The sequence below is a fragment of the Canis lupus genome, chromosome 22 (assembly GCF_011100685.1).
Source record: "Canis lupus familiaris isolate Mischka breed German Shepherd chromosome 22, alternate assembly UU_Cfam_GSD_1.0, whole genome shotgun sequence".
Classification (NCBI taxonomy): Eukaryota; Metazoa; Chordata; class Mammalia; order Carnivora; family Canidae; genus Canis; species Canis lupus.
The window spans coordinates 8,038,831-8,065,154 of NC_049243.1; the positions used below are offsets into that span (position 1 = coordinate 8,038,831).

The window sequence follows — 26,324 nt, forward strand, 5'->3', positions numbered from 1 at the left end:
TTAAAATAATAATAATTACCTTATCTGATTGTAAAAGTAATATATATGTCATTTTGGAATCTGAGATGTCTATAATAATTTAATTAATTAAGGGGTAATAGACATATTAAGAATAGGGTTGCCAAGGCATAGAGTGAGAATTCCAAGCATCTTCCACTCTGCTCACACTTTTGCCTTTGCCAAACCTACCCCATTGGGTTGTTTGATTAACTGAGATCATGGCTATAGAAAGCTCTCATTTTATGCTAGCTCCTTCTTTCTCTCTCTCTCCTCTCCCCTATTATATGCTTATACACATACACACACAAGAGCACCCACATATACACACCAAAGAAGTATTCTAACATGTGAGAAATCCCAGCTTCTTCGTTCACGAAGCTAAGGCTCAGATCGTCCCAAAGAGAAATTTTTTAAAAAGATTTTATTTATTTATTCATAGAGACATAGCTAGAGAGAGAGGCAAAGACACAGGCAGAGGGAGAAGCAGGCTCCACGCAAGGAGCCCGACGCGGGACTCGATCCCCGGTCTCCAAGATCACGCCCTGGGCTGCAGGCGGTGCTAAACCGCTGCACCACCGGGGCTGCCCCCAAAGAGAAATTTTTTAGGAAAACAACAGTCAGCATCTCTGTGTGTCCTGTTTCCATGATAAAGCTTATAAACTATAAATATTTGATTTAATGCTGTTTTCCCTCAACGTGCACTTCAGAAACTCTTTTAATATTATCTGTGATAGAAGCTAACGCTGTGTCCTCTACTCGGATCATCCCAATATCCCTCCTCCCATTTTCCAGATCTGTAGAGCAGAGCATAAATATTATTCAAAGCTAGAAAGATTTCTTCTTTCCTCAAATAGCATAAGGAAATGACTGACGATCTTTCTTGTGGCAACAATTCATGTGTGCTTTTCTTGGGCTATTGCTGAGGAAATCCATCTCACCTATTCAAGGGGACTATACCTGATAAGGTTTGATTAAAATGCTTGGCGACTTCAAGGAGGACAAATCTACCAAATAACTTATGACTGAAATAAAAAAGACAGATTTGCTTAAAAGACTTACCCTGTATTATAATCTCCCCCCTTTTAAAAGCTGGTACTCATATTCAATGCAGTTTTCTTACAAGGTCTCTTCATGCGTTAGTGGTGGTAGAAATTCAGTCTGTTGATAAGCTGATATCCAGGCAACGTGGCACCATGAAACAAGAAACTGGGGGAATTTGGCTGCATGCCTTTCCTTGCTTCTGAGCAACATTCAACTGCACTGTTTATCTTTTTTCTTCCAAATTTTGTGTCTCATCAAGCGCCAACTTCTAAATCTACCGTATCTGCATTATGTGCAGACATGAGAAAAGAAAGTGTGTGGAGACAGAGAGGCTCTGAATATTAAAGGTCAAGAAATCCACGAGAGCAATGGACCATTACATGAGTATTTCCCACATTTGGAGTCAGTTCCTCCCACATCACTCAGAATGATGAAGGAGCAGTTCCTAAATACAGAGGTACGGGCATGAATTTTTACTGTGCTAACCTATGGAATTATCCTATTTTTCAAGATAATACTCCATTCTTAATTTTTGAAGGAGTAAGATATTCTCATTTTTGACCTTGGATAGAGGCTGTGTATGCTAACAATGAACCTGTGGCACAAGGATCCTGCCCACACTGATGTCATCAGCATAAGCCTCACATTTTAACTCGACTCATGAAAGCAATCTTATTCCTTCCTCTGGGCTAGCACTATTACTATAGATTTCCTTTTTTCCCTGGAGAATCCTCCTTCTGAATGCCAGATTATCTGTAAAAATGAAGACTTCCTAAAGAAAATAAAAGAAGTACCAAAAGAAAACTACACATTCAAAATTCTGAGGCGTCTAAGGGGAAGAAAAAAACTAGAGAGAGGAGAGTGATGAATTGTAGCTTAAGGAAGAAAGAAAGGACTTAACCAGACACAGGAGGTTTGCATTTTCTGTAATAGTTTAAATGCAGACCTTCTGGGGGAATAAATATGGCAGAAACAAGAGTCTATGAAAGCCCGTGGATACCACAAACCTCTTATTGGGTCTGAGAGTTTGGTGATTCTCTACTGAGAGATAAAGAACAGATGCATGCAGAGCTGACATTGTCAATTGAGTCTTCCTTGAATGTTTTCCCAACATATGATGAAATGGCTCCTAGGGCACACGGCATCTGCTGTTATACACACGGGCTGATTCAGAGCAGTGTGCATCAGTCCTTGCATAACCAGGAAAACAGACACAGATCTAGGTGTTTGACAAAGAGGGAGTTTAATATAAGGATTCTGTTACTAAAGTATTGTTGTAAGCTAGAGGAGCAAAACCAGAAAAGTCAGCTGGTGCAAAGATTGGCAATTACACTCAACGACGATCAGACCTGGAGGTGGAGGAAAATTATTTTATCCAGAATCCATAAACACTGTACCATTGGGGCTGCTTCTGTTGGATCATGGCCTGAGTAGCACCTTCAGGACCCAACACTCAGCCAGTGCCCTTGCTTCTTCTGTGTTCTTTCCCAAATGCTAACGTTACATTTACAGTTGCTATCACCACCATCACTGCCCCGCTGTGCTGTCCCTGACGTGGCTGCTGATGAACTTTTTGCAAAAAGTATTTATGAGAATGGCTTTATTTTATTATTTTATTATTTAAAGCAGAAACCACGAAAGCAACTTTTTCTTTCCCTCCACCTTCCATCTTCTGCCTCCCATCATATGCCAGCTGGTGAGGGATTTTTCAAAATTGGTTTTGCAGCCTTCCCATTACTTTGGTAAAGAGAAGGGTATAGAAGGGCAAGTACAAAGCTGAGAGATATTGAACACTATCTGAACACAGGGGGATACGCTATCAGCAAAAATCCAAGAAATACCTCTTGTTTCTAGGATGTCAGGTATGAGGCTGAAGAACTTAGATATATAGGCAGTGTTTGCCTATCAGTGTTTGCCTATCACCACTAACGTTTGGAGTTTTTAAAGAAAAAGCAAACGAGATAATTAGCTCTGTAGATAGTGTCAAGGAATGAGATAGGAATTTTTAGTCAATAACTTAACATTTAAGGATGATGAAACCATGTAGATCATCCATTTTGATCAAATAAATTATTTTTCCAAAGACTAACTAGACTTTTCAAAAGGAATTAAAACTGACTACAAAAAAAAAAAGAGAATAGAAATAACTAAAAGCTAAAGGGAATATAATGTTGACTACTGATAGAAAAGATGCATGCTATTTCATAGCTGAAATATTGGTATGGCAGTGGGACACAATGATTACCTCTGTGGTGTATCTACATAACAATGCTAAGAACATGGGTAATAAAGTGTTTTCATAGAATAGCAGGGTAAATACGACCTCATGGGCATTATCGAGTGAGGAAGAGGGACCCATGACTGGAATTCAAGATGAGGTTAAACCCTAATTCAAAGAATCCAGTCTTCAGAACAAGAGGCAGAGCATAATTATATTTCATTGAGATAAGTACTTCCTTGGAAAATCTTGAACCCAAACAGAAATTACCTGCTCACATCTTTCTATACTTGCTCCTTCTCGAGGATCCCCTTAGCTGCAGATCTCTCCATGGGGATAGCTCTGCTAGGCACAGATATCCTCCTGTGCTTGGGGGTTGGGGCAGGTGTCAATTATACCTCTACTATCTTGCTTTATTTCTCTGATCTGTTCACATAGAACCCCCACTTCTCCAAGACCCCAAACCAAAACTCTCACACATACCAACACTTTTGGAGTCACTGGTCTCAAAAACAAAAAAAACAGATTCAGGAAGTCCTAAAAAAAAAAAAATCTAAAATGGAATGCAACTCAAGAACAAAATTCTCTATGGATTTAATTTTGACTCTACAATCCCAAGTAAATGGTATGGAAGGAAGAGGGATAATGTTAAAAGGAATTAGAATAGGCATACTGGGACTTTGTAGATTATTCTAGATTCAGGATCATGTTTTTTGTTTTGTTTTTGTTTTTTGTTTTTTTGTTTTTTTAATTGTAAGAATTTAGAAGAAAGTCTTTCTCACTAGGGACTAGCAATGGTCCCCTAAAAACAGGTCTTATGGCATACTTATTAAACAGTAGGGCCAAGACTCAAACCCACGGTTACCTGAGGTCTATGATTTCTTCCCTTGGCCTCTGGAAATAAAAGGGAATTTAAGCAACACACACATTGCTGTAATGGGAATGTGGCTCCTATCGAGCCATCCCGCAGACAAAATTCATGCATCTTGGTTCTTTTCCTCCTTGGGTGTGTTCTGTTTCCATCTGCAGTATTGCTTTGTTGAATAAAAGAAGGCTTCTGTTTCACAAAGACTGGTGGTCATAATCCTGGAGCAGGATAGTCTTATTATTATCAAGTCATCGACCTTCTAATAATTCTCCAGGGAAAGCGTCACACAAATAGGCACCCAGCAGGCCAGTCGCATCAGTCCTCAAACCTATCCAGGCATTTTTGCATTCACAGTGGATATGGGTGTGAAGCTTAGCTCCTTGCCTAAAAAAACACTCTCCATATGTATTCTAATTTTTTAAAAAGTGGATTGAATAAAAATGCCAACCAACTACCATTCGACAGTAGATTGGCAAAGCAACTGTATAAACATTTAAAAGATCAGTACTGACAGCTGTGTTTTCAAGCAATGTAATTTCTTTTTTCTTTTTTTCTTTCTTTCTTTCATTCTTTTTTTGTTGTTGCTAATAGAGAGAGGGCTCTGAGACTTTTAGATGTTATAGACCTCATATTTATGCATTTGGCAAGGTGCCTTGTACAATCCTCATGGACAGGTAAGTACAAATTGAAACTTGTTAAAAACTTATACTAAAGTGTGCTAATTAATGAGTCCATGACAATCTGGATAGGATTTTGGTGGCATGCTCTGATCTATTCCACAGTTTTACCAGCTTATTAAGTTTTCAGATGATGAAGATCTAGTTTCCAGATGACAGAGATCTAGATGGGATGGAAAACAGAGCAGATGGCAGATGGCAAAAAGATCTAAGCTAAAAGTGATGGACTACATCTAATAGGTTGAAATGTAGTAATAATGAAAACAATATTCTGCATCAGGGCTTCATTTCTAGCCAGACAAATACAGAAAGAAAATGTGTGCTTAGGAGCAGTTCAAGCATAGGGAAAGTAAATGCAGTAGGAGTTAATGGAGCTGTCAGAGGGATTCGTGGGTGTGTAGGCTGCATCAACAGAAGTATAGTTTCTAAAACAAAGGAGGACTGTCCTGACAGCTATGACTGTCCTGATGTGCTTCCTGCCACAATGTGTTGCATGCACACAAAGGACATAGGCAAACTGGGCTGTGAGGCAAAAATTGAGATGCTTTGTCATAGGATGAACTGACACACTTAAGAGGTGTTGAGTCTGGAAAAGACCTATGGTAGGAGGGGGTGGGGTGGGCAACAGTGCTTCACAAAATATTTGTAGAGCTCGTACATTTGAGATCAGACTTACTTTGTATATCATACACCAAAAAAAGAAAAAATTAGGATCTAGAAGCAGAAGCCACTAGGATACAAATTTGTGATGAAAGGAACTACCCCAGGAAAGAATGTGCTCCCCATCCCAGATGTCTTAAAAACAGACTTACTTGATGAGAATGTGGTAAAGGGTCTTTACACATAATATTGGGTCACTGACACTATAGTTTATCCTTCCCAAGGCCATATATGCGCCAGAATGTCCCAGCTCCTCAGCCCCCCATGGTGCTATCCTGCCCTTCCTGGTACTGTCCATCCTCTATAAGCTTCAGCATTCTAGGCTTTGGCTGAGGTAACAAAACTGGCCAATTCTTACATAACTGTGGCTCACTGTGCACCATTCCAGGCCCCTTAGTTGCATTAACCCAGTTAAGCCTCGTAACAGTACAATGAGGCATGCACTATGACTAGCTCCATTTTGCTTATGAGGAAATGGGGGTGAAGAGGGGTTCCATAACTTGCCCATGTTTCCCACAGCAGAGAAGTGTCAGAACTGAGCTCGGGCATCTCTCTGGCACCTGGGCTTGGGTGGTGCCAACCTCACTCTGACATGAGGAATCAATGGACAGGGCTTGTCTCACCTCCTCTCCCCTTTTGCATGGGAATCTCACTCATCTATTTCTTAGGTCCAGGTGTGCTAAGGAGACAGCGAGGGTCACGAGAGCCCTTGGAAGGAGGCCAAATCAAACAGTTTTGAGAAGTAACTTTTGCTACACATGGGACATTTTCAGCTGGAGAGAAGGTGCATGATGAGAGGGAAGGGAGGTTCTCTGAAAGGAATGAAGCTCTGTACCCATATGTGTGGTTGCGGGGGAACACGGTTCCCTGGGGTACATCCTAACTGCTGGGGGTCCAGTGATCAGCAGGCAATATTGACTGAATGAGTGAGGGAAATCACAAATAATGACAATACGACATCCGATCACCTACCAGAAATAGTTCTGGGTGTTGTCAAATACGTTAGCTTAGGTTATAAACACTAGAATTCTTAATTAGTTCTAGGGTTCAATATTGACACATATCGCTTAGGATACATTCAGCTACAGATAACAGAGATGCCGAACAAATCTGGTTTAAACAAATAGGATTTATTCCTGTCACTTTACAAGAAATGAAGAAGATGGTTGGTGGTATGGGTTTGTGATTGGGCCAGTGTCTGTGATTCTCTTTAGGCTTTTTCTTCATCGTCAGAAGCTGACTAGTTCAATCAAAGTCAAGATGTGGCGCTGAGCAGAGAGTTTATCTTCATGTGCTTTCTTCTTACCGGAGAGGAAACCTATTTCCCAGAAGCTTCCCACCCAATTTAATGTAATATCTTATTAGCAGAGATGGCTCTGTTTTAGGCTGCCAGTTGGCAGGTTGGCTGGGACAACTGTCCTGTCTGTCTCTCTCCTTCTTAGAGACCTGGGCTACCCAGGGCATATCTCCTCCAGACAGAAGCTCCCTGATAGGCAAACTCTGTCTTGGATTTGGCACACTCTAGTTCTGCTGCATTCCAAGTCCAAGGTCAATGGGGCAGGAAGGGATATTCTTCTCCAGGAGGTCATGGGAAGAAGTGAATGTTTACTTAGAGGTAATATGATCTTCCATGAAAGGACTGGCTTTAGGTCAACTCCTAGATGGGGGGTTGGGCTAACTTTCCCAGAGGCTAAAGGGTACTTATCCAATCTTAAATGTGGAAGGCAGCTATCCAGGAAGAAAGAGGTAAATGTTTGTGTTTTTTTTTTTTAAGATTTAAAAAAAAAAACTTATTCATGAGAGACACAGAGGGAGAAGCAGACTCCATGAAGGGAGTCCCATGTGGGACTCGATCCTGGGACTCCAAGATCACACCCTGAGTCAAAGGCAGATGCTTAACTGCTGAGCCACCCAGGCATCCCTTAAATGACTTTTAAATATGTAAGGAATAGACAGTGTCAACAGTGTCTGCCCTAATCCAGAAGGAATTTTTATTCTCCTATCTACATCTTACCCTATTAGGCATAAAGATGTGGGGTGTCTAAGTAGATAATTGTCTTTTTTTGCTTCACACCTCCAGGAACAGGGAAGAAGATGAAAAACAGAACAATCATTTATTATGTGTCTCATAAATGCCAGAAACTGTGCTAGGATCTTAAGATAGACTATTTTATTTATTTCTCATAATGCTTAAGATACATATTATTATTATAGTCTTATGGAGGAAAAAATTGAGGCTTTGAGAAGTAACTTGACCATTTATATTATTGTACGAGGTGGAGCCAAGATTTATGCCCAGGTGTGCCTGGTACTGGGGCTTTATTCTATTATCCTATGTTGCCTTTACTATATTTTATTCAATTTATTTAAGAGCTATTTCTAGAACATTCTGTGTAGAGTCTCCTAGGAGAAACTTAATTATCCTCAAACAGGATAGCTTTTTATATGTGTGAAATTAATAATTCTAAGTCATTGCCTCCCCAGGTTAAAAATAGTTTCTTTAAGAATTCCTTTTATTGTATGTGTAAGCTTATAATAGTCCCATTTTTCAGAAGGCCCCCAGGTAGTCAGATGTAGAAGAACTCTTAAACCAAACTAATAGCTGATCCAGACTAATAGCTGGCTAATGGCACTTGTCATCAGTCTATGTAATATTTAATTAAAGCATGCAATTCCAACAAGAGCAATAACATAAACAGATTTGGGAATATAGGCACGTTGGTAAGTCTACAATACAACTGGAAGTGCCATTAGGAAATCAGAGGATTCCACAAAAATAAGACCAGTTCAGAGATCTACAAAAATACGTTTCTTGGAATCTCCATTAATGGCCTAAGGAAAAGTCCTTGTAGCCCAAATTCAGATGTAGCCAATTAAAATCCATTTTGTGGTTGGATTCCCCATCAGGCTTGTTGCTTCTTTCCCTTCATTCCCACTTTTGCTGGATCTTCTGATTTTCTGTCTTTTGTTTTGGTTATTCAACCTTTTATTTATCAGTGCAATATGCAGTATGGACCCCAGAGATGAGAACCTTAATGGAATAATACCCTTTCCCTCCTCTCTCTTGTAGGTAATAGGAAAGGGCTTTCCAACTTGGCTTACCCTTCTTGTGTTACTGCATTTGGATCCAGTGGTCAAGTCCGTAATAGTTTACCTGGTGAAGCTGACTTAGAACTCTTATGATGTCTTGTCTTACAGTTTTTTTGTCTGTTTGGTTGGTTGGTTGGTTTTGTTTTGTTTTGTTTTGTTTTTTTGTCCTTCTTTCTGGCACACTGGCCTTTAATCCTGGGCACTGGTGTCAAAACTCTAGCCCACCACTCCTTCTGATATTGGAGATTGGATTCTGTGGGCATCATCTGTGGCCTTCTCAAAACCCCACAGATAATATTGTCATCTGTGGTTTGGTGGTTGTTCACAGTAGTGAGCTGGGCTCCCTGGTTACTTTGAGATTATATTAGAGACAATAGTGCCCAGAGGTTAAAATCTCAGATGCTTTTATTAAAAAAAATCTGAGTTTGCAGAATGATTCTATGATATTCTTTGGATAGGTTTTTCAGTCTCTCAAAGTTTTAGCTTCCTCATCTGTAGGAAAAGTTATTTCAATGGTTCCTGTTTATGAGGGTTGTTCTGAACATTAAATTAGACAATAATGCTTGAGATACAGCAAGTGCTTGATCTCTGGGAAATTTGCATAGTGCTTCTGTGTCATGCGTAAACCCAGGAATTTTACACATATTATCTTATTTAATCCTCACATAAACCTCATGAGCTAAGTACTATTAGTCCTATATGAGAGATAGAGAAATCTAGGGCACAAAGAGTTTAACAGCTCAGTCAGCTATATAGCTGTTAAGTGGAAGTCCCAGGATTTAAACTCAGGTTGGCTGGTTCCAGAGTGTGCCCTGCTGACCTCTCTGCTATGCTGCCTCCGTATTGGTAGCTCTTACTATCCACACTACTACCCACATGTGCATCACCTTGATGGAGGGAGGAAATAGAAAAAGAATGAGGCTCCTTTTTTTGCATGAGGTTGTTTTTCCTGCTCTCTTTTACCACCAGCTTATACTCCCCCTTTATCGTTCTTGTATACAAAATAAATTTATAGCCTCTTCCCTTTGCTTTGCTACTTGTGCCCAGCAACCTTCTTCATTCCCACCTCACTAGGACCCCTGATAATGCATAAGCGCACAAGTTTCTAGGTCATGGCTAATTAGAGCCCCATGTACTTTATAAACTTCTCCTATAACCTTTACTCTGCTCTTAGGAACTACTGTGCTTTGTCAAGGGCCTTCCAGAACATTTCCCTTGAACTAAATAACATGTAAATGACCAGGGCAGACTCTGAGGAGCCTAGGTACTTCCTATGATCTATATTGTATTCCTTTTTAAACTTCCCTAGAGTGTTGATTTCCTTAGAAGCCACATCTGGGTCAGCATGTGGAATCATACCAAATTTATAATCAAATAAACTATCAAAGAGAATTTTCCAAGGATGATCACCCTCTTCCTACAATAATAAAATTGATATTTTGTTATTTTTAACCCTGCTAAATTTTATATTAGTAATTTTACACTTGTATTCAGTCCTATCAAAATAGTTTTGATTATGTATTGTGTTACCTTTCACAGTAGTTACTTGCAAATGTTTGTGTAATTGGAAAACGGTATATGTGTGATGTTGGTTCTTAGCATAATCTGGACTTTCATGGTAGACACCTAATTTATGAACATTTGTAAAATAAAACGTGATCATTCAGGACCAGGTCATGTGGTGCTAGCTTCATTTCCTTTTGGTTAGAGTCATTACTTAGTTAGAGCAAAGCTATACACAAACTGTGTTGTGATTTCTACAAAGTACTTGACAAAATCTGATTTTGTGCTGTAAATAAGAAGGTGAGTCATGATCTTTGAGATGGTACATGCTAGGGGAATTCATAGCTCAATGAACTACTGAATCCAAGAATATAAAAAATACTTATGAATGACTTTGGGTCAATCTAGATGATGTCTCCATAGGAGCATATAACAACTTAGTGCTGGGCTTTGTCTTATTTAACTTTTATATCAAAAACTCGCACCATACTATACGTGTATGATATATAGTCCATTCTTATTTCCATTTGAAAATTAGGATATTTTTAAAATTTCTTCCACGTTTTCTGTTGTTCAAGAGCACCATGTTTCTGAAGTTGACCAAAAGTGCCTTTAGTACCTGGAACATCAGTCAACTGGGTCTGGAGGTGTGAGCACATATAAAGTACATGCTCTGAATTGCAATTCTCTCTTTATATCATTGGGTTAGTTCCACCATTCAAGTTTTAATTTTCTTTTCTTTATTGGGCAAAACAGAAGCAAAATAGGAGTGGAGTAATTTTGCTCCCTGCCATCTCTTGAATTGTACTCAACATTCCCTAACCCTCTGTGTGCTTATCTGGTTCTTATTCTTGTCTCTTAATTTGACATTGTTTTCAAGTGTTAGCTCATCCTGGAATTTTACCTGTCTGACACCATTGTTACAGGTCTGGGATATTTAGTCAACAAATATATGAAGCACACATTCTAACGGAGGAAGAAAGACAAAAAGCACCATAAACGATAAATTATGTCGTGGATTATAAGGTAAACATAGTGAAAAATATAAAGGAGAGCAGAGATTTTGAGTTCTAGGTTGGGGGATGAGTTGCAATTTTTTTTAAAAAGATTTTTATTTATTCATGAGACACAGAGAGAGAGAGAGAGAAAGAGAGAGAGAGAGAGATACAGGCAGAGGGAGAAGCAGGCTCCATGCAGGGAGCCTGACATGGGACTTGATCCCAGGTCTGCAGGATCATGCCCTGGGCTGAAGGCATGCGCTAACCGCTGAGCCACCGGGATGCCCGATGAGTTGCAATTTTAAACAGAGTAGCCAAAGTGGCTCAGTGAGCCAACATCCTTTGAGCAAAGACTTGAAGGAAGTAAGCATACAATTAGCCTTTTATGATTGAAATTAATTACATGTTTCTTCCTCCTTTGCTTATACATAGGTTCATATTTTCTGAATCAGTTGTAAAAAGGGCATTACATATATTGCTCCTTCAATTTTCCATTAACACTGTCCTCCACCTTCTCTCACTTTCTCTGGGACTAAAGGACTAAGATTTACAGACAAACACTATATCCAAGTCTTAATTTCAGCTGTCAACTAGTCCTTTCTTGGCATATAGTAGACCCATAGAAAATATTTATTAAATGAATGAATAAAGAGCAAATGCTGCTACCACTAGCTAATTATTTTTTTAAAAGATTTTATTTATTTATTCTTGAGAGACAGAGAGAGAGAGAGAGAAAGAGAGACAGAGGCAGAGGGAGAAGCAGGCTCCATGCAGGGAGCCCAGTGTGGGACTTGATCCCAGGTCTCCAGGATCAGGCCCTGGGCTAAGGCGACACTAAACCACTGAGCAACCCAGACTGCCCACCACTAGCTAATTATAGATGGTGGCAACTAAGAGCAGATTTTGAAACCTCTAGGAATATATTCCCTTGAATGGGATCCTTTGCAGATGCAAAACCTGAAGGCAGACTGGAGGAATAGCAGGTGGTGGATTTGTAGTTTGGGGCCAGAACCTTCTCTACGCAGCTCCTTGAGGAATGCCTTTAGTGAGGTGGGGGTAGAAGCTCACTCCATGAGCTGCCCCTGAACTTGGGAACTGTACACTCAGACACTGATTCCGTGAGAGTAGGAAGTGGGAAAATCACCCATGAGGTATTTTTCCAGTTAGTTTTTAATCTTCTGAGTGAGCTTTGCTGTTCTCCACCACAAAACAAACACTAAGCAGTTTTTCCCAGGGTCCCACATCTTGGGCGGGCTGAACGCAAAAGGCACTTGCCAAAAGTCCCTGCACTGAGTGTGCTGTTTGTAAGGAAAGAAAACAGAATATATAAACCATGGAGTTCTAACACACCATGTAGGAAAACTGTCTGGGCTTGAAATACACAAACGGCGGATATCTGACGTGTTCCATATTCTGTGAACATAGATAATGAGCAAAAGAAACTTAAAATATGGGTAACCATCCAACTTATTGTCCCAAGTGGGACACTTTTGAGAGTAAAAGGGTCTCTGTTAATCATCACACTGGGGAAACAGGCACAAGGCAAAGTCTGACTTTCTCAGGCAAACTAGAATACGTGGTGACTCTCAGTGGAGGAAAAGTACTGTGAAAAAGTGTACAGAGACGTATAGGTAAAATGTAATATTTTTCCCTTGCTGCCCATTTTACCTTTGACACTACCATTCTAGGAATCACCAAATCATAGAATTTTTTAGGCTCAAATTGTACTTACTGATTATATACGCTTCTACTAAAAAAATGGTCCATGGCTAGCAGCACTGGCATCATCTAGAAGAAATGCAGAATCTAGGGGCCTACACCAGACCTATTGAATCAGAATCTATGTTATAACAAGATCCTCAGGAGATTTGTATGAATTAATATTCATTTTTTTGAGATGAACTGATTGAGAAGTACTGATTTAAGCCACTTAACAAATAAAGAAACTGAGGCCTAGGGAGGTACAAGGTTCATCTAAGTCTGCTAGTATATCCAGAGCATCATCTCATATCTCTTAAAGCTAGTTTTCCTTCCATAGGCAATGGTTCTCTCCCGTCTCTCATCCCTTAAACATCCCAAGGCTAGCAAGGCAGACCTGAATTCTAGACCTGGTTCACCTCAGGGTCAGCAAAGTCACCTGCATCCAGTCTCCTTATCAGTAAAATGAGATCTGACTATCTCGTCCACTAAATTTCCCTTCAAGTTCTAAAGTTCCATAATTTTATAAATTTTATGAATCCTGGCATCTCGGAAGCCTGAAGCTAAATGAGTAGAGTTCCCCAAAAACATAGCGTAGGACAAGTGTCTTGATTAATGCTTTTCATGAGGAAGACATGCTGTTTGTAACAAGAAACAGGAAGGACATTCCAGGAGCTAGAATGGCAGAAACAGCTGTTGATCATAGAAAAGAGTATTTGGGGACAATGGAGAAAGATGGTATGGGATGTTTAAGAGATGGAAAAAAATATATCAGGCAGCTTTAAGCACGTTCCTAGTAAATTTAGACCATGGCACACAAAATAGCCTCTAAGTTAACAAAGCTTTTCCTTAATTGGTGATAGTTTATATATTCACTGCTTCTGAGACTTTCCCTTCCAACCTTGGGCACCTATCACTATGGATAGTATGATGGTTAAAGATTTTAAGTGTCAATTCAGCTGAGTTTTGGTACCCAGTTGTTTGGTCAAGTACTAGTATAGATGTTGCTATGAAATCACTTTCTTTTAGAAGTGATTAACATTTCTAATCAGTAGACTTTAAGCAGAGCAGCTTATCCTCCGTGATGTGGGTGCCTCTTCCAATCAATTGAAAGCTTTAAAAGCAAAGGCTGAGGCTTCCTGAAGAAGGAATTTTGCCTCAAAACCTTGCCTGAGTTTCCAGACTCCTAGCCTGCCCTGCGTATTTGGGACTCAAGAATGCAACATCCACTCTTAGCTGAATTGCCAGCCCACCAGCCTGCCCTACAAATTTCAGACCTGCCAGCACCCATAATTGCATGAGCCTATTCCTTAAAATACATCTCTATCTCCACACACACACTTGGTTCTATTTGTCTGGAAAACCCTGTCTAATATAGGCAGTATTTGCAGATCTCTCTCCATTCTGATTTAATCAGAAGTTAAAGGGCACACAGACTTTGGGCGATCTATTGACAAATGTGGAAAAGTCTTTGTCCCCAAGTTCTGCATGAAGAAGGCAGGGTTCATTTCTGGCTCACCAATTTATCCTCAGTGTCTACCTAAGACTGTGCCTGGCACAGAGACAGAAGAGGTATTCAAACGTTTGTGAGTGAATTCACATGAAAGTAATACTTAGCTGGGATTTTTGAGGGCTTGGAGAGGGAAATGGAATAGCCATGTCTACTCGCAGTATTAGTATCCCATAATGATTCAGAAGATCTAATCCCAGCTCATCTAATTCCCTCAGTATTCGTATGACCTTGGGAAAGTTACTTAAACTCTCTTAGTCTCAATGTATCCATCCAAAACATAGATATAATAATGTGCCTGCCACAAAGGGTTCACATGGGCCTTAAGTGAGTTAACATAAATAAAATACTCAAAACAGTACCTGGCATCCAGTAAGCATGATAGAAGTGCTCTCTGTTGTTACTCCTGTCTTCTCACATCCAATAATGAACACTTATGTCTGCAATTGTTCTAACTACCGGATTAAAAAAAAAAAAAAGTAAGACAAAATAGCAGCCTTGGAGAAAATTAATCAGACAAAACAACTAAATACAGTGTGATGAGTGTGCAAAAAAGTCTTATGGAAAGTCCTTGGGAACATTCATGGCAGCTGATTATCTAAACCAAGTAGTCTGTGAGCCCTTTACGAAGGAGGGAAAATTGAAGCTAAGTCTTGAAAAATGAGTAAGAGTTCACAAGACAAAGAGGTGGGAAGGGCAATTCTTGTGGAAGAAACAACACACAGAAAAGCAATAAAGGCATGGTTTGGGACATGATGGATTTTGTGTTGAGCCTGAGTAACGTCCAAGAAGAAATGCTCAGTAGGTAAATGGCAAGAAAGTCTAGGGCTCAGGAGGAGGCAAAGGCTGAAAGAATAAGTCTGGAAGTCATGGTGTCAGCAAATTTGTCACAGTTCTGAGCTGTGAACAAGAATGAGCCAGTGGGTGAGAAAATTTGAGCATCATCAACGTCCACAGCATTTAAGGAGCAATAGGGGGTGATAGACTTGAAACAGAATTAGTCAGAGAGGTAGCAAGGAGACCTAGAAGAGAATAGTACCATGGAAGCCAGCAGAGAACATTCCAAGAATAAAGGAATGCTGATCTCTCTGTCACTGTGGATTTGCCTTTCACATAAATGGAACAACACATGGTCTCTTGTGTCTGGCCTCCTACACTTAGCATAATGCTTTCACATTTCTTCCATGTTGTAGCAAGTGCCTCATTCCCTTTTCTGTGGCTGAATAATTTCCCAGAGTCACATTTTGTTTCTCCATTTACCAGTTAATGGTCATTACTTTTGTTTCCACTTTTTGTCCGTTATGAATAACGCTGCTATGAATATTCATGTACAAATTTTTGTGTGAACATATGTTCTTAATTTTCCTGGGTCCAGCAATTAGAGATTAGCTAAATAACATAATAAATAACTATGTAGCTGTCTAAAGGAATGATACAGAGTTGTGTATGTTCGTATGGACAGACTCATTAAATGAAAATACCAGAAATACCAGGTAAAGTGCGCATTGGGAAAAAAAAAAAATTTTATAATCATAGATAAACAAACAAATGAATAAATATGCAAAAAAAAAAAAAAGAATTCAAAGATACCAGGAGGAGTATAATTGTTTCAAGTCTTCCCTTCCCCTAATACAAACTCCACTCTGCAGTTGCCTTTAGAACATTAAAAAGGGGATGTACCAGTGTGCTTATGTTAAGAAGAAAACAACAACCAAAAAAAACCTCACTAATTACATAACTTAAAGGTAATCTTATTTCACCTCCTTGGTAAGATTTCCATGAATGTGCAATTAAGATAATTGCCAGTAACTATGTGAGTTTAGTCAAAGCAGGAAGTATGCTGCCGTAAAACTTGTGTGGGTACAATTAAAAAATAAAAAAGGAAAACATCTGTTAACGCTCTTGAAGAACTTTCAGTATTTTCAGTCCTACGATATCACCCCCCAAAAATGCCATAAAAATGCCATAAATCTTAGCTTTGTCCCCACACAGCCGTGGATTCCCAGAGGAGTTCTCCCATTTACCTGTTTTCCTTTAGTTTTGTGGAAATCTTTCCCGAGCAGATGCTGCTCTAATCTGTTACTTTGGTGGCCTCCGGTGACCCTTGCTTCCAGTGTTCACACCTTGGGGGGGTCCTCTCCCCTGGAATCTGGATTGGCCTGTGACTCACAATAACCAATACAATGTGGCCACCATGAAAGTGATGCCCAGCCAATTCTGTGCCTAACCCTTAAGAACTTTCTGGCAGCTTCTGCTTCTGTGCTCTCCAGAGCTCTAAGCCACCATGTGAGAAGTCTGGGAACCCGGCTGGAGAGACCACATGGAGAGGCCACAGAGAGAGGCCACACGAAGAGAGAGGCCCTGAGATCCCAGTGATCCCAGCATCCTTCTAGACTCATTGACTAAGTGGAGCCAAGTGGCCACGAAAGGGACCAGCAGGGGAGCTACCCAGCTGAACCCCGCCCCGGTACTGAATCCTGGGCAAAAAACTGGTCATTGTGTCTTAAATCAAAAATTTGGGGATGGTGGTGGAAGGGAGGTGGGCGGGTGGTGGGGGTGACTGGGTGGCGGGCACTGAGGGGGCACTTGATGGGATGAGCACTGGGTGTTATTCTGTATGTTGACAAATTGAACACCAATAAAAAATAAATTTATTAAAAAAAAGTTTGGGGATGATTTCTATGCAGCAGTAAGTGACTAAAAGGAATAACTCATTCTTTTTTCGGGAGAGGTGTAGGGAATGTTGAAGGAATTTAACTAACCTTACCCCAAAGGGTTAGGAACTAACTTCCTCATGTTGCAAGTGGGCCCTTCCCTGATCAACCCTTTCCATATCATTGGTAGAGAGACCGAGAGGGTTAAAAGCCAGGTGGAACCAAGAGCTTAAAGGGACTTCATTTCCTTCAGCCCACACCTTTTCATCACAGTAGCAGCCCCTTTCCATTAAAGCTGCACATCTCAAGTTTTTCTCTCCATCTGCTGTTTTCATGTGTGAGCGCGCCTGCTAAGTATACTCCAACACCCGTTCATTTCCTAGAAGATTCCTTTAGCCTGCCTTTCCAGCTTGACTATTCCCCTGGAACCTACTGTCCTGAGTGTCTCTTCTCATTTTCTTTTTACCTTCTCCACCCCATGGACCATCACAGTTTCTCCCGAACACCTGTTCTTAAAGCATGCACGCTGGGCCAGCAGCACCAGCAGCGCCTGGGAGTTTATTAGAAAATGCAATTTCAGATTCCACCTCAGACCTACTGAAGCAGAAACTCCAGAGACGGGGCTTGTGATCTGTTTTAACAAGTCCTCTAGGTGATTTCTTTCTTTTTTTAATTTTAATTTTAATTTTTTTATTATTTTATTTTATTTTTCTCTAGGTGATTTCTAATGTACGCTAATGTTTGAAGGCCACCGCCTTGGAACACAGGTCAGCAAAGTTTTTCTGTAAAGAGCCAGGTAGTAAATATTCTAGACTTTGGAAGCCATAAAATGAAAGCAGGCACAAACAACATGTAAATGAATGAGCAGCACTGGGTTCTGAAACAATATCACTAACGGGTACTCATATTTGAGTTTCATACAGTTTTCATGTATCGCAAAATATTGCTCTTTTCATTCTTTTCAACCCTTTAAAAATGTGAAAACGATTCCTAGCTTGAAAAGCAGGCAGTGGACTGAGGATGGCCTGCAAGCCTCAGTTTGTAAACACTGGCCCTAGAACATCTCTGGTTTGCTCTTACTCGGGGCACCTTTGGCTGTTGCATCCATCTATAGTTCAACAATCTTTTCTTTCTGAGGTCTCCAGCTGATCTCCCACATTCTTGGCCATCGATCTTCCCTGAAGATCTTGAGGAAATGTCTCCATTTGGACCATTGGATCTGATAAAGAAGAGGTCTGTATATGGCTCCCAGCCAGGGCCTTCCTTCACCATGAGAATTTACTCAGCCTCAGGTCAGCCTTAATGGGAGTGGATTCAGGCCACTCGGCTCCCAGCAGACTGATAGTATAGTCCATGATGAGCTTTCCCCCACCCTCCACTGACTCCAATAAAGGAAGAATGGAACAGAGATGACCCCTTCAGAGTCATTCCAGGCAGAAATGATCTTGGACCGGGCCACATCCCAGGAGCTACTTCCCTCTGGAGCTCTGCTCCCAGGACTGGGTGCTCCTTGGGGGCTGGAATCAGGGTTGTTTGCTTAGTGCCACTCCAAATCACACCTCCCTCCCATGTGGGCTAGGGAAGGAGAAATGTGTGTGTCTTGGCACAGTTGAGAGAGGGCGCACAGGGAGCAGAGGGCTGGGAAGGTAGCATGCATCAGAGTCTTCTAATTTTAAAAGGAAAAATAATAACCCTGAGTCCTGCTGCTCTCTGGAATACCGACCTCATTCCTCTCCCCTTCTCTTGCCTTCCCCAGGGAAAGCACAGCTACCTTAATGGCAAGTGGTGTTTACTTTCTCATGCCTCACACAGTCACAAATGCTCACAGCCATTAGACAGCTTCCTCCTCCTCCTCCGCCACTACTCTGGGAATAGCAGCACTTCCAGGCTCCGGCGCTAAATGGCAAGCAGATGGAAATTTTTTTTTGGGGGGGTGGGGTACTATTAAAAGAGGCAAAACATTTCAGGGCTTCTTGTTTCTGGCAAAGCTGATGGTGTTGTTGCTGTTGTTGTTGCTATATACGTAAAGCAGAAGGGTGTTAAATCGGTGGACTTCTTCTCCTGCTTCAGAATCCCTCTCCTGGAACACAGGAACACAGTGCATCTGTCATTGTCTGCAAGCTTCCCCAGATGGAGCTCAGCAGGAGCCCTTAGGTGGGGTCCCGGGCTGCAGCCTGAGCGAAAGAGTGGCTTCCTCACCAGGGATTGTGTCACACTGCATGCAGGAAGAGTAGGGATGGGCTGCTAGCACCCCTGGGACAATTGTCATCATTAGCAGTTATCATGAATGGTGCTCTCCACACAAGAGATGATGAAGTAGAGGCATAGAGAGATCAAGTAGCTCGCTCAAGGTCACCCAAGTCGAGTGCCCAAAGCCGATTGCAGTTCCAGGTGTATCTGGTTCCATGTTCCTTCCACCACTCCGTGGTACCCCCTACTCACCCCACCAGCATCCACTAGTCCTAATTAGCCCTTGTTCTAGTCCTAGCACTTCAGGGTGCGATGTGCCACATGTTGTTCTAAGCACCTCACATAATTAACTCATTTAATTATCATCATTATATAGTAGACACCATTATTATCCAAATGTACGTAAGAGGTAATTGAAATACAAAGCTAACAAGTAGCTCAGTCACCATCTGAACCCAAGCCCAGCAGCTTTAGACACTTGCTCTCAGCCACTGCACTACAGGCTCTGGATGGAGACAATAAGGTTAGAATCCTTGGTTAGCTGTGTGATCTTTGGCAACTTATGTAATATCTCTGAATCTCAGCCATTTTATTTGTAACATGGGCCCAACAGGGTTAACAGCAAGAAGTTAGTCAACTGTCCCCTAACAGCTTACTTGCCAGGCAGGTAGCATATAATTTAATAAATGGAGGTTTATTTATTATCATAGAGTCTATCCAGGCTAAAGGGAGGGAAACACAGACTTTTAAACCTTTTTTTAGTGATTTTTTTCTTATTAAAAAATACACGTACATTATAGAAAATGCAGACAAGGGTGAGGACAACAGTCTCAAAATTCCAGCAGTATGTGATTATTATTATTTTGATGTTTATTCTTCTGATTTTCTTCTATGCATATATATCCAATTATTCTATAAGGTTGAGATTATATTGTACATTGTGTGGTACAATAAATTGTGTATTATGAACATATTTCTACATCATTAGACCTTCTACAATGTCATTTTGGAAAACATACACAGTTTGCACCGAGGGGTTGCACTGTGATTTTTTTTTAAAGATTTTTATTTATTTATTCATAGAGACACAGAGAAGAGAGGCAGAGACACAGAGAAGAGAGGCAGAGACACAGGCAGAGGGAGAAACAGGCACCACGCAGGGAGCCTGACGTGGGACTCGATCCCAGGTCTCCAGGATCACGCCCTGGGCCGCAGGCGGTACTAAACCGCTGCACCACTGGGGCTGCCCTGCACTATGATTTTTACAATCAATTCTATTGTTGGATATTCAGGTTGCTTTCAGTTTTTCCCTATTTTATAAGTAAAGCTTTGATGAGAATTCTTGAGTTAAATGGAAGAACACAGCCTTTTGATACTTAAGCACCCATTTGAAAACTGGATCTGAGTCCCTTTCTGGCCCCATATTCACCTTGTAACCTTAACGAGTTACCCTTTATGAGTTTCAATTTTTCCACTGGTGAAGGAAGACAACAGTACTAATAACCACCTCACAAAATGACTAGAAGCATTAAATTGAGAGACTCAGCATAGACCCTCAATGTGTACCTGTCAGGTCAAATGATATGCATATTTTCAAGACGTAGGATAAAATTGCTCTATTACCTTCCAGAAAGGTTGAGCTATTTATATCCTTGCCAGCAGTGTAAGAACAGTACCCATTTCCTTAGGAACTTGATAACATTGAATATTAACATAAAAAAAAACCCACTGTTAATTTGATTGGCAAAAAAAAAATTCAGTGCTGTTTTAATTTGCATTTCTGATCATGTGGATTTTTAAATAAATGTGTACCTTATGTGAGTCCCCTGGTTCTACTGACTGAGGGAAGAGAATGCTGACAAGTGAACAAAAATACTCAAAATGAAGGATGGCAAAGAGTCGTAAGATATGCAGCTGAAAGGGAGAGACCAGACATGGGAGAATAATATTTCATAGGCAAATAAACTGTGCCTCCAGACACCTGACCTCATATTTGTAGGCAATACTTTATATGGGGTTGTCTGGAGATTTGAGGCACCCCAAATCCAATGTTTAGAATCTAAGTCTCTGTTGGAAGACAGATGAGGGTGATGAACCTGTTCTCCCCAATTGCTTTGCCACATGGCTCCAGACCTGGCCCTCCTTCCTGTGTGGCAGGGGCATCAGCTCCAACAGCCTCTGGTCCTGGTGCCTTCAGCCTCCCACAGCCACAGGCAGGGGGCGAAGGACCAGCAGGACAAGACTGCCATCAGATTGATGATGCAATTGCTCTGGAAGCTGCTAACGAGAAAGGGTAAGCCAACTTCTGTCAATTAAGGAGCACTAAAACTCTGAGAGTTAGTCCTTGGCCCTTTGTGGCTTTCTTCTAGCTCAGAGGAAAATAAGCAGAATATGGAAAAGGGGCTGAATCCAGCCTTCACGAATCCAGGTTACCAGACTTGTAGGGCGTCGCCTACACCCCCACACAAACATAATGAGAGGTACTTTCAATTTTGCCAGGTTCATCTACTGATTTATTTATTGCCTGAGGTCCTTTGCGGTGCACTTGTTACTCTGACCTAGAACCAGAACTGACTGATTCACTCAATCATGCTTGATGCTGTGGATCGGAGATACACAAAATATGGTCAGGTCCTAAAGATGTCCTTTAAAAAAGGGTTTATGTATTTATTTGAGAGAGTAAGAGAGAGCACGTGGGGTGTGGGAGAAGAGCAGAGGGAGAGAATCTTCGAGCAGACTCCCCACTGAGTGCAGAGCCCAACGTAGGATGTGATCTCAGGACCCATGAGATGATGACCTGAGCGAAAACCAGGAGTCAGACCCTTAACCAGCTGAGCTACCCAGGGGCCCTCCGACGATGCTTTTAATGACTTGGGGGAAATTCTCAACCACTTGCAAATTTGATGCCTTCGGAAACTTGTAAGTACATTTTAAAAAATATATGTAACTGTTAACAGGTACAAAAGAGCTTCCGCTCCTGTCTCTTGAAGGACAATGATGGGTATAGGCTAGATGGAAAGGGGACATCCTGCTCTGGGAGCCACAAACCAGCCTGTGACCTCCCTCTGCCATGTGTTGTCCACTTTGAACACTTCCAGTGGCCAGCGCTCAGACCCCAGGTGGCGGCTGTGGCCCGAGTCCCACCACTTCTCAGACCACTTCCAAGACTACACGCTCTGCCTTACTGGTGGGCAGGCCCCCAAATCCTCATGGCCAACCATCTTTCTGTCTCCTAGGACACTCCAGCACTTTCTAAGCACCCACTTTTTGGCAGACGAAGCTGATAAATTCCTTTTAAATGATAAAGTCCTCTTCCCTGCTTTTCTCCATTGTCCTCAAGGAAGACCCTTGTGCTGTTTCTCCTGCTCAATTTCTCAGGTCATTGGCCTCACTTGTCACATGTGTTCGTCTTGCCACCTCCATGTTCACCTCCCATAGCCAGTCTATCCTTGTATCTTTCTGATTTCACCTCCCGAATATCAAGTCTGCTCACCTCTGATCATCTCCAGCACTGTCACCTTCTTTCAGGCTACCATCATCGCTCCCCAGGACTCCTGAAACTTTGGTTTCCACATCTTTACTCATCTCTCTAATCTATTCTCCCCACCAAACCTGGGAGATCTTAAAATACTTGAACAGCTTCCCATTGCTTTTAGGAAAGTTACGAGTCTTTAACACTAGTCCAGAGACACAGGTTTAGCTTCACCTCACAGCCTGATTCCCTGGGCATCTGCCACACTGGCCACAGCCATCTTTCAGTTTCTTGGACCATCCCTGTGCCCTTCTGCCACTGGGCCTCCACACTCGTACTTTTCTCAGTCTGAACCACTTTCCCCCTTGAAATCGCGTGAATCCTTCAGCTCTCCACCCAAAAGTCATCTCCTCATAGATGTTTTTCCTTATTCCCCTGACCAAGGCAAACCCCGTACATGTTCTTAGCTCTCCATGTAATTTGTCCGTCATGGGCTCTTTCACAATTCATACATTTACATTTGTGTACTTATTTAACTTCTGTCTATAGCCAATTAGACTCTAAAATACATGAAGGAAGAGACATGGTGTTCTTACTACTGTATCTCTAGCACACGTTTGGTCTATAGTAAATAATCAGTAAATTTTTTATTAGAATAACGAATGAAGAAATGATTTAACAAGGAGCAGATAGTTTTCTCAAGAAACTCTAAGATTTGGCCTCAGAAATAGAAACTACTTGTCTCTGTACGTAGGAATCGTCTTGGTTTTGTCACTTTGGGGAATTCTGGGTAACAGGATCAAGGAGGCATTTATCTTTGAGGTTCCATGAATAGGGGGAATCACCTCAGACTTTCTATTCTTTTGTGCCAATTTTGCTCATCATCTCGATGATTTAGGGTAAGCATGGTGTAAGGCAATACAGTAAATGTGTTTGATTTGTTTACTTCTTCTCCCAACACCACCTACTTTTGACCTACTCGCAGATTTATGCAGGGTCCCTCTGGTGCTGAAAGGGTTCCTGCATAAATCTGTGAGTAGGTCAAAAGTAGGTCATTGCTGCCCCAATCACTTGATCCTTAAAAAGATGTCTTGCCTTTGTCATCACTTTGATGGTTCTCAGGAGTACTGGTGAGGCAGTCCATAGAATGCCCCTCAATTTGTGTTTGTCTGATGTTTTCTTTTTCTTTCTTTCTTTCTTTCTTTCTTTCTTTCTTTCTTTCTTTCTTTCTTTCTTTCTTTCTTCTTTTTTTTTCTTTCTAATTGAAATATATATGATATATAATTTTGTGTAAGTTTAAGGTGTACAACATGTTGATTTGATATATTTATATATTGCAATATGATTGCCATTGTAGTTTTAGCTAGATAAAGGGCATACAGGAACCTCCCTAATATCTTCACAACTTTCTAATATAAAATTGTTATATTCAAATATTTTTTAGTTAAAATTAAAAGTTTCTTTTTTTATTTGTAATCATTCTTTTCCATATACATGGGTAACAATTGAGCATATGCATGCGTAGGCACTGTGGATCATATTTCCTCCAGGCTCTTCATGTGGAATATGATCCTTTCCCATCCATCTATCCTAATCTTACTTGAATTTCTAGGTCCCCTAAAGTTCCATAAGAATAATTGTCCCCTTTCTTGAGTAATTGCCATGTGCCAAACAATGTGCTGAGCAAATACACTTGGTGGAATGGGTGCCATTTTCTCTGTTTTTAAAATAAGGAAGTGAAAGAACTGAAGCGTGTAGAGACTCTGAATGACTCATTCAGTGTCATCTAGCTGGCTCTCAAATCATACATTTAATCTCACTGTGCCCTGCTGCTTCCATTTATTCCAGGAAATGATTCTTGGTCAGTTTTGATCTTACTGACCCTCTCTTCTTCTGAATTGCTATAGTTCCATCTGGCTGTGACACTCAACTCCAGATTGTATGATGTTCTGTGCTAATTTGTTGGGCTTATAGGTAGCTTCCCCTTTTCTCCCCATTTGTCGTTGTGCAGAAGAGTGATGGCTACCATCTCTGTCCCTCATGCATTGGGCTAAGGTTGGTCTGCACCAGGAACCTTTTATAATTACTTACTGCACACCATGGATGGAGCAGTGGAAAAAATGGAGGAGTTCACTGAGGGAGCAAACCATGTGAGAAGGATGGCTGAGTGAACTTCCTATAACACATGGGGTGCCTGGTGAGTCAGTCAAGCCTTCAGAAGTATTATGGTAGTTTTGTTCACATTTGCACATGTCCCAAGCAGCTGAATAATCATAAAAGGAAGTATTACATCCATGGAAAAGGCAAGCAATAATCTCCTTTGAAAACAAACAGTGTATATCTTATCAATGGGATGACATTTGGCAAAATAGAAAAACATATGCTGTGGTGGTGAGTGTTAAAATAACAAACCACAGCCCAAACCAAGCATAACAAACCAAGCAGCTTGGTTTTTCTTAATTACAAGTTGTTACAGCTCTTTTCCTTTCTGGATTGTGAGCCCCTATCCTAATTGTCTCACAGACTTGGAGTGAGGAGACTCTTCAGCCTGTATTTACATCATTAACCATTCACCATCATATTGTCTTGCTAACCAGTTTTCCCTACACATGCTTGTTGAGTTTGGTTTGGTTTCGTGTTTTTAATTGTATGCCCATTGCTTAACTACTTTTTCTTCATATTCAATCTAAATTCCTCCTACCTCTGCTTCTAGTCATGAAGCACCCCCTCTCTCAAATCCTTTAGGTCACAATAGTCAGGCTAAGTTGCTTTCTTTCTCAGGCATTTTGAATGAGACTCACTCTTCTGAATCCATTTTCAGAAAAGCAGGTCATACTCATAAAGAATAGACTTCTTGAGTGGTGACTTTCTGGCTCATCATTCATCACTTTCTGGTGAACAATGGGAAATAAATTTCATGTGACTCCAGGCAGGTATCAGGCAAGATCCTCTGTTGAGCCCTGTGAGGATATAAGTAATTTTATGGAACTGGAAAAAAAAATAATAAGTTCTCTGTTTTTCAAACCTGAGATTTCACCTTTCATTTTAAAATCTCAATTGCTGAGTATTATGCTGAGTGAAGTAAGTCAGTCGGAGAAGGACAAACATTATATGTTCTCATTCATTTGGGGAATATAAATAATAGTGAAAGGGAAAATAAGGGAAGGGAGAAGAAATGTGTGGGAAATATCAGAAAGGGAGACAGAACGTAAAGACTGCTAACTCTGGGAAACGAACTAGGGGTGGTAGAAGGGGAGGAGGGCGGGGGGTGGGAGTGAATGGGTGACGGGCACTGGGTATTATTCTGTATGTTAGTAAATTGAACACCAATAAAAAAAATAAATAAATAAAAAAAAAAATAAAAAAAAAATAAAATCTCAATTGCTTCCACTTTTATCATTTCAGTAAATCCTGGGAAATGATCCTGAGGAGTTTATTAGTATGGTTTGAAGACAGAAGAGTGCTCCAGTGAGTAAGGGACATAAAGGGGTGCCCCCCCCCAATTCAACAGTAGGTGCAGTCTTGGATTTATTAAACCAGAGGTTATGGTACAGGAAAAGGTAATGAGCCATGTGGACCCTTTAGTTCTAAACGGCTTTTACCTAATTGTGACTCAGCTCCACAGGATGAAAAATCATTTGGCTACAGCCCATAATCAAGAGATATTCACACTACAAAAGAAAGTCTCTAAAGACTGACCCCAGACTTGACTTGTAATTATTACCGCAAGGCGTTTGAAAGCTCT

General features: G+C 40.9%; 1 protein-coding gene across 1 annotated transcript in view; it reads right to left on the minus strand.

Annotated features, from left to right (window-relative positions):
• The window catches only part of FAM216B (family with sequence similarity 216 member B), a 68,237-nt gene that overhangs the window by 6,389 nt on the left and 35,524 nt on the right, over window positions 1–26,324 (minus strand). Inside the window, 1 exon segment of the mRNA XM_038569635.1 lies at window positions 14,626–14,718. The gene's annotated coding sequence lies outside the window, so the exon portion shown is untranslated.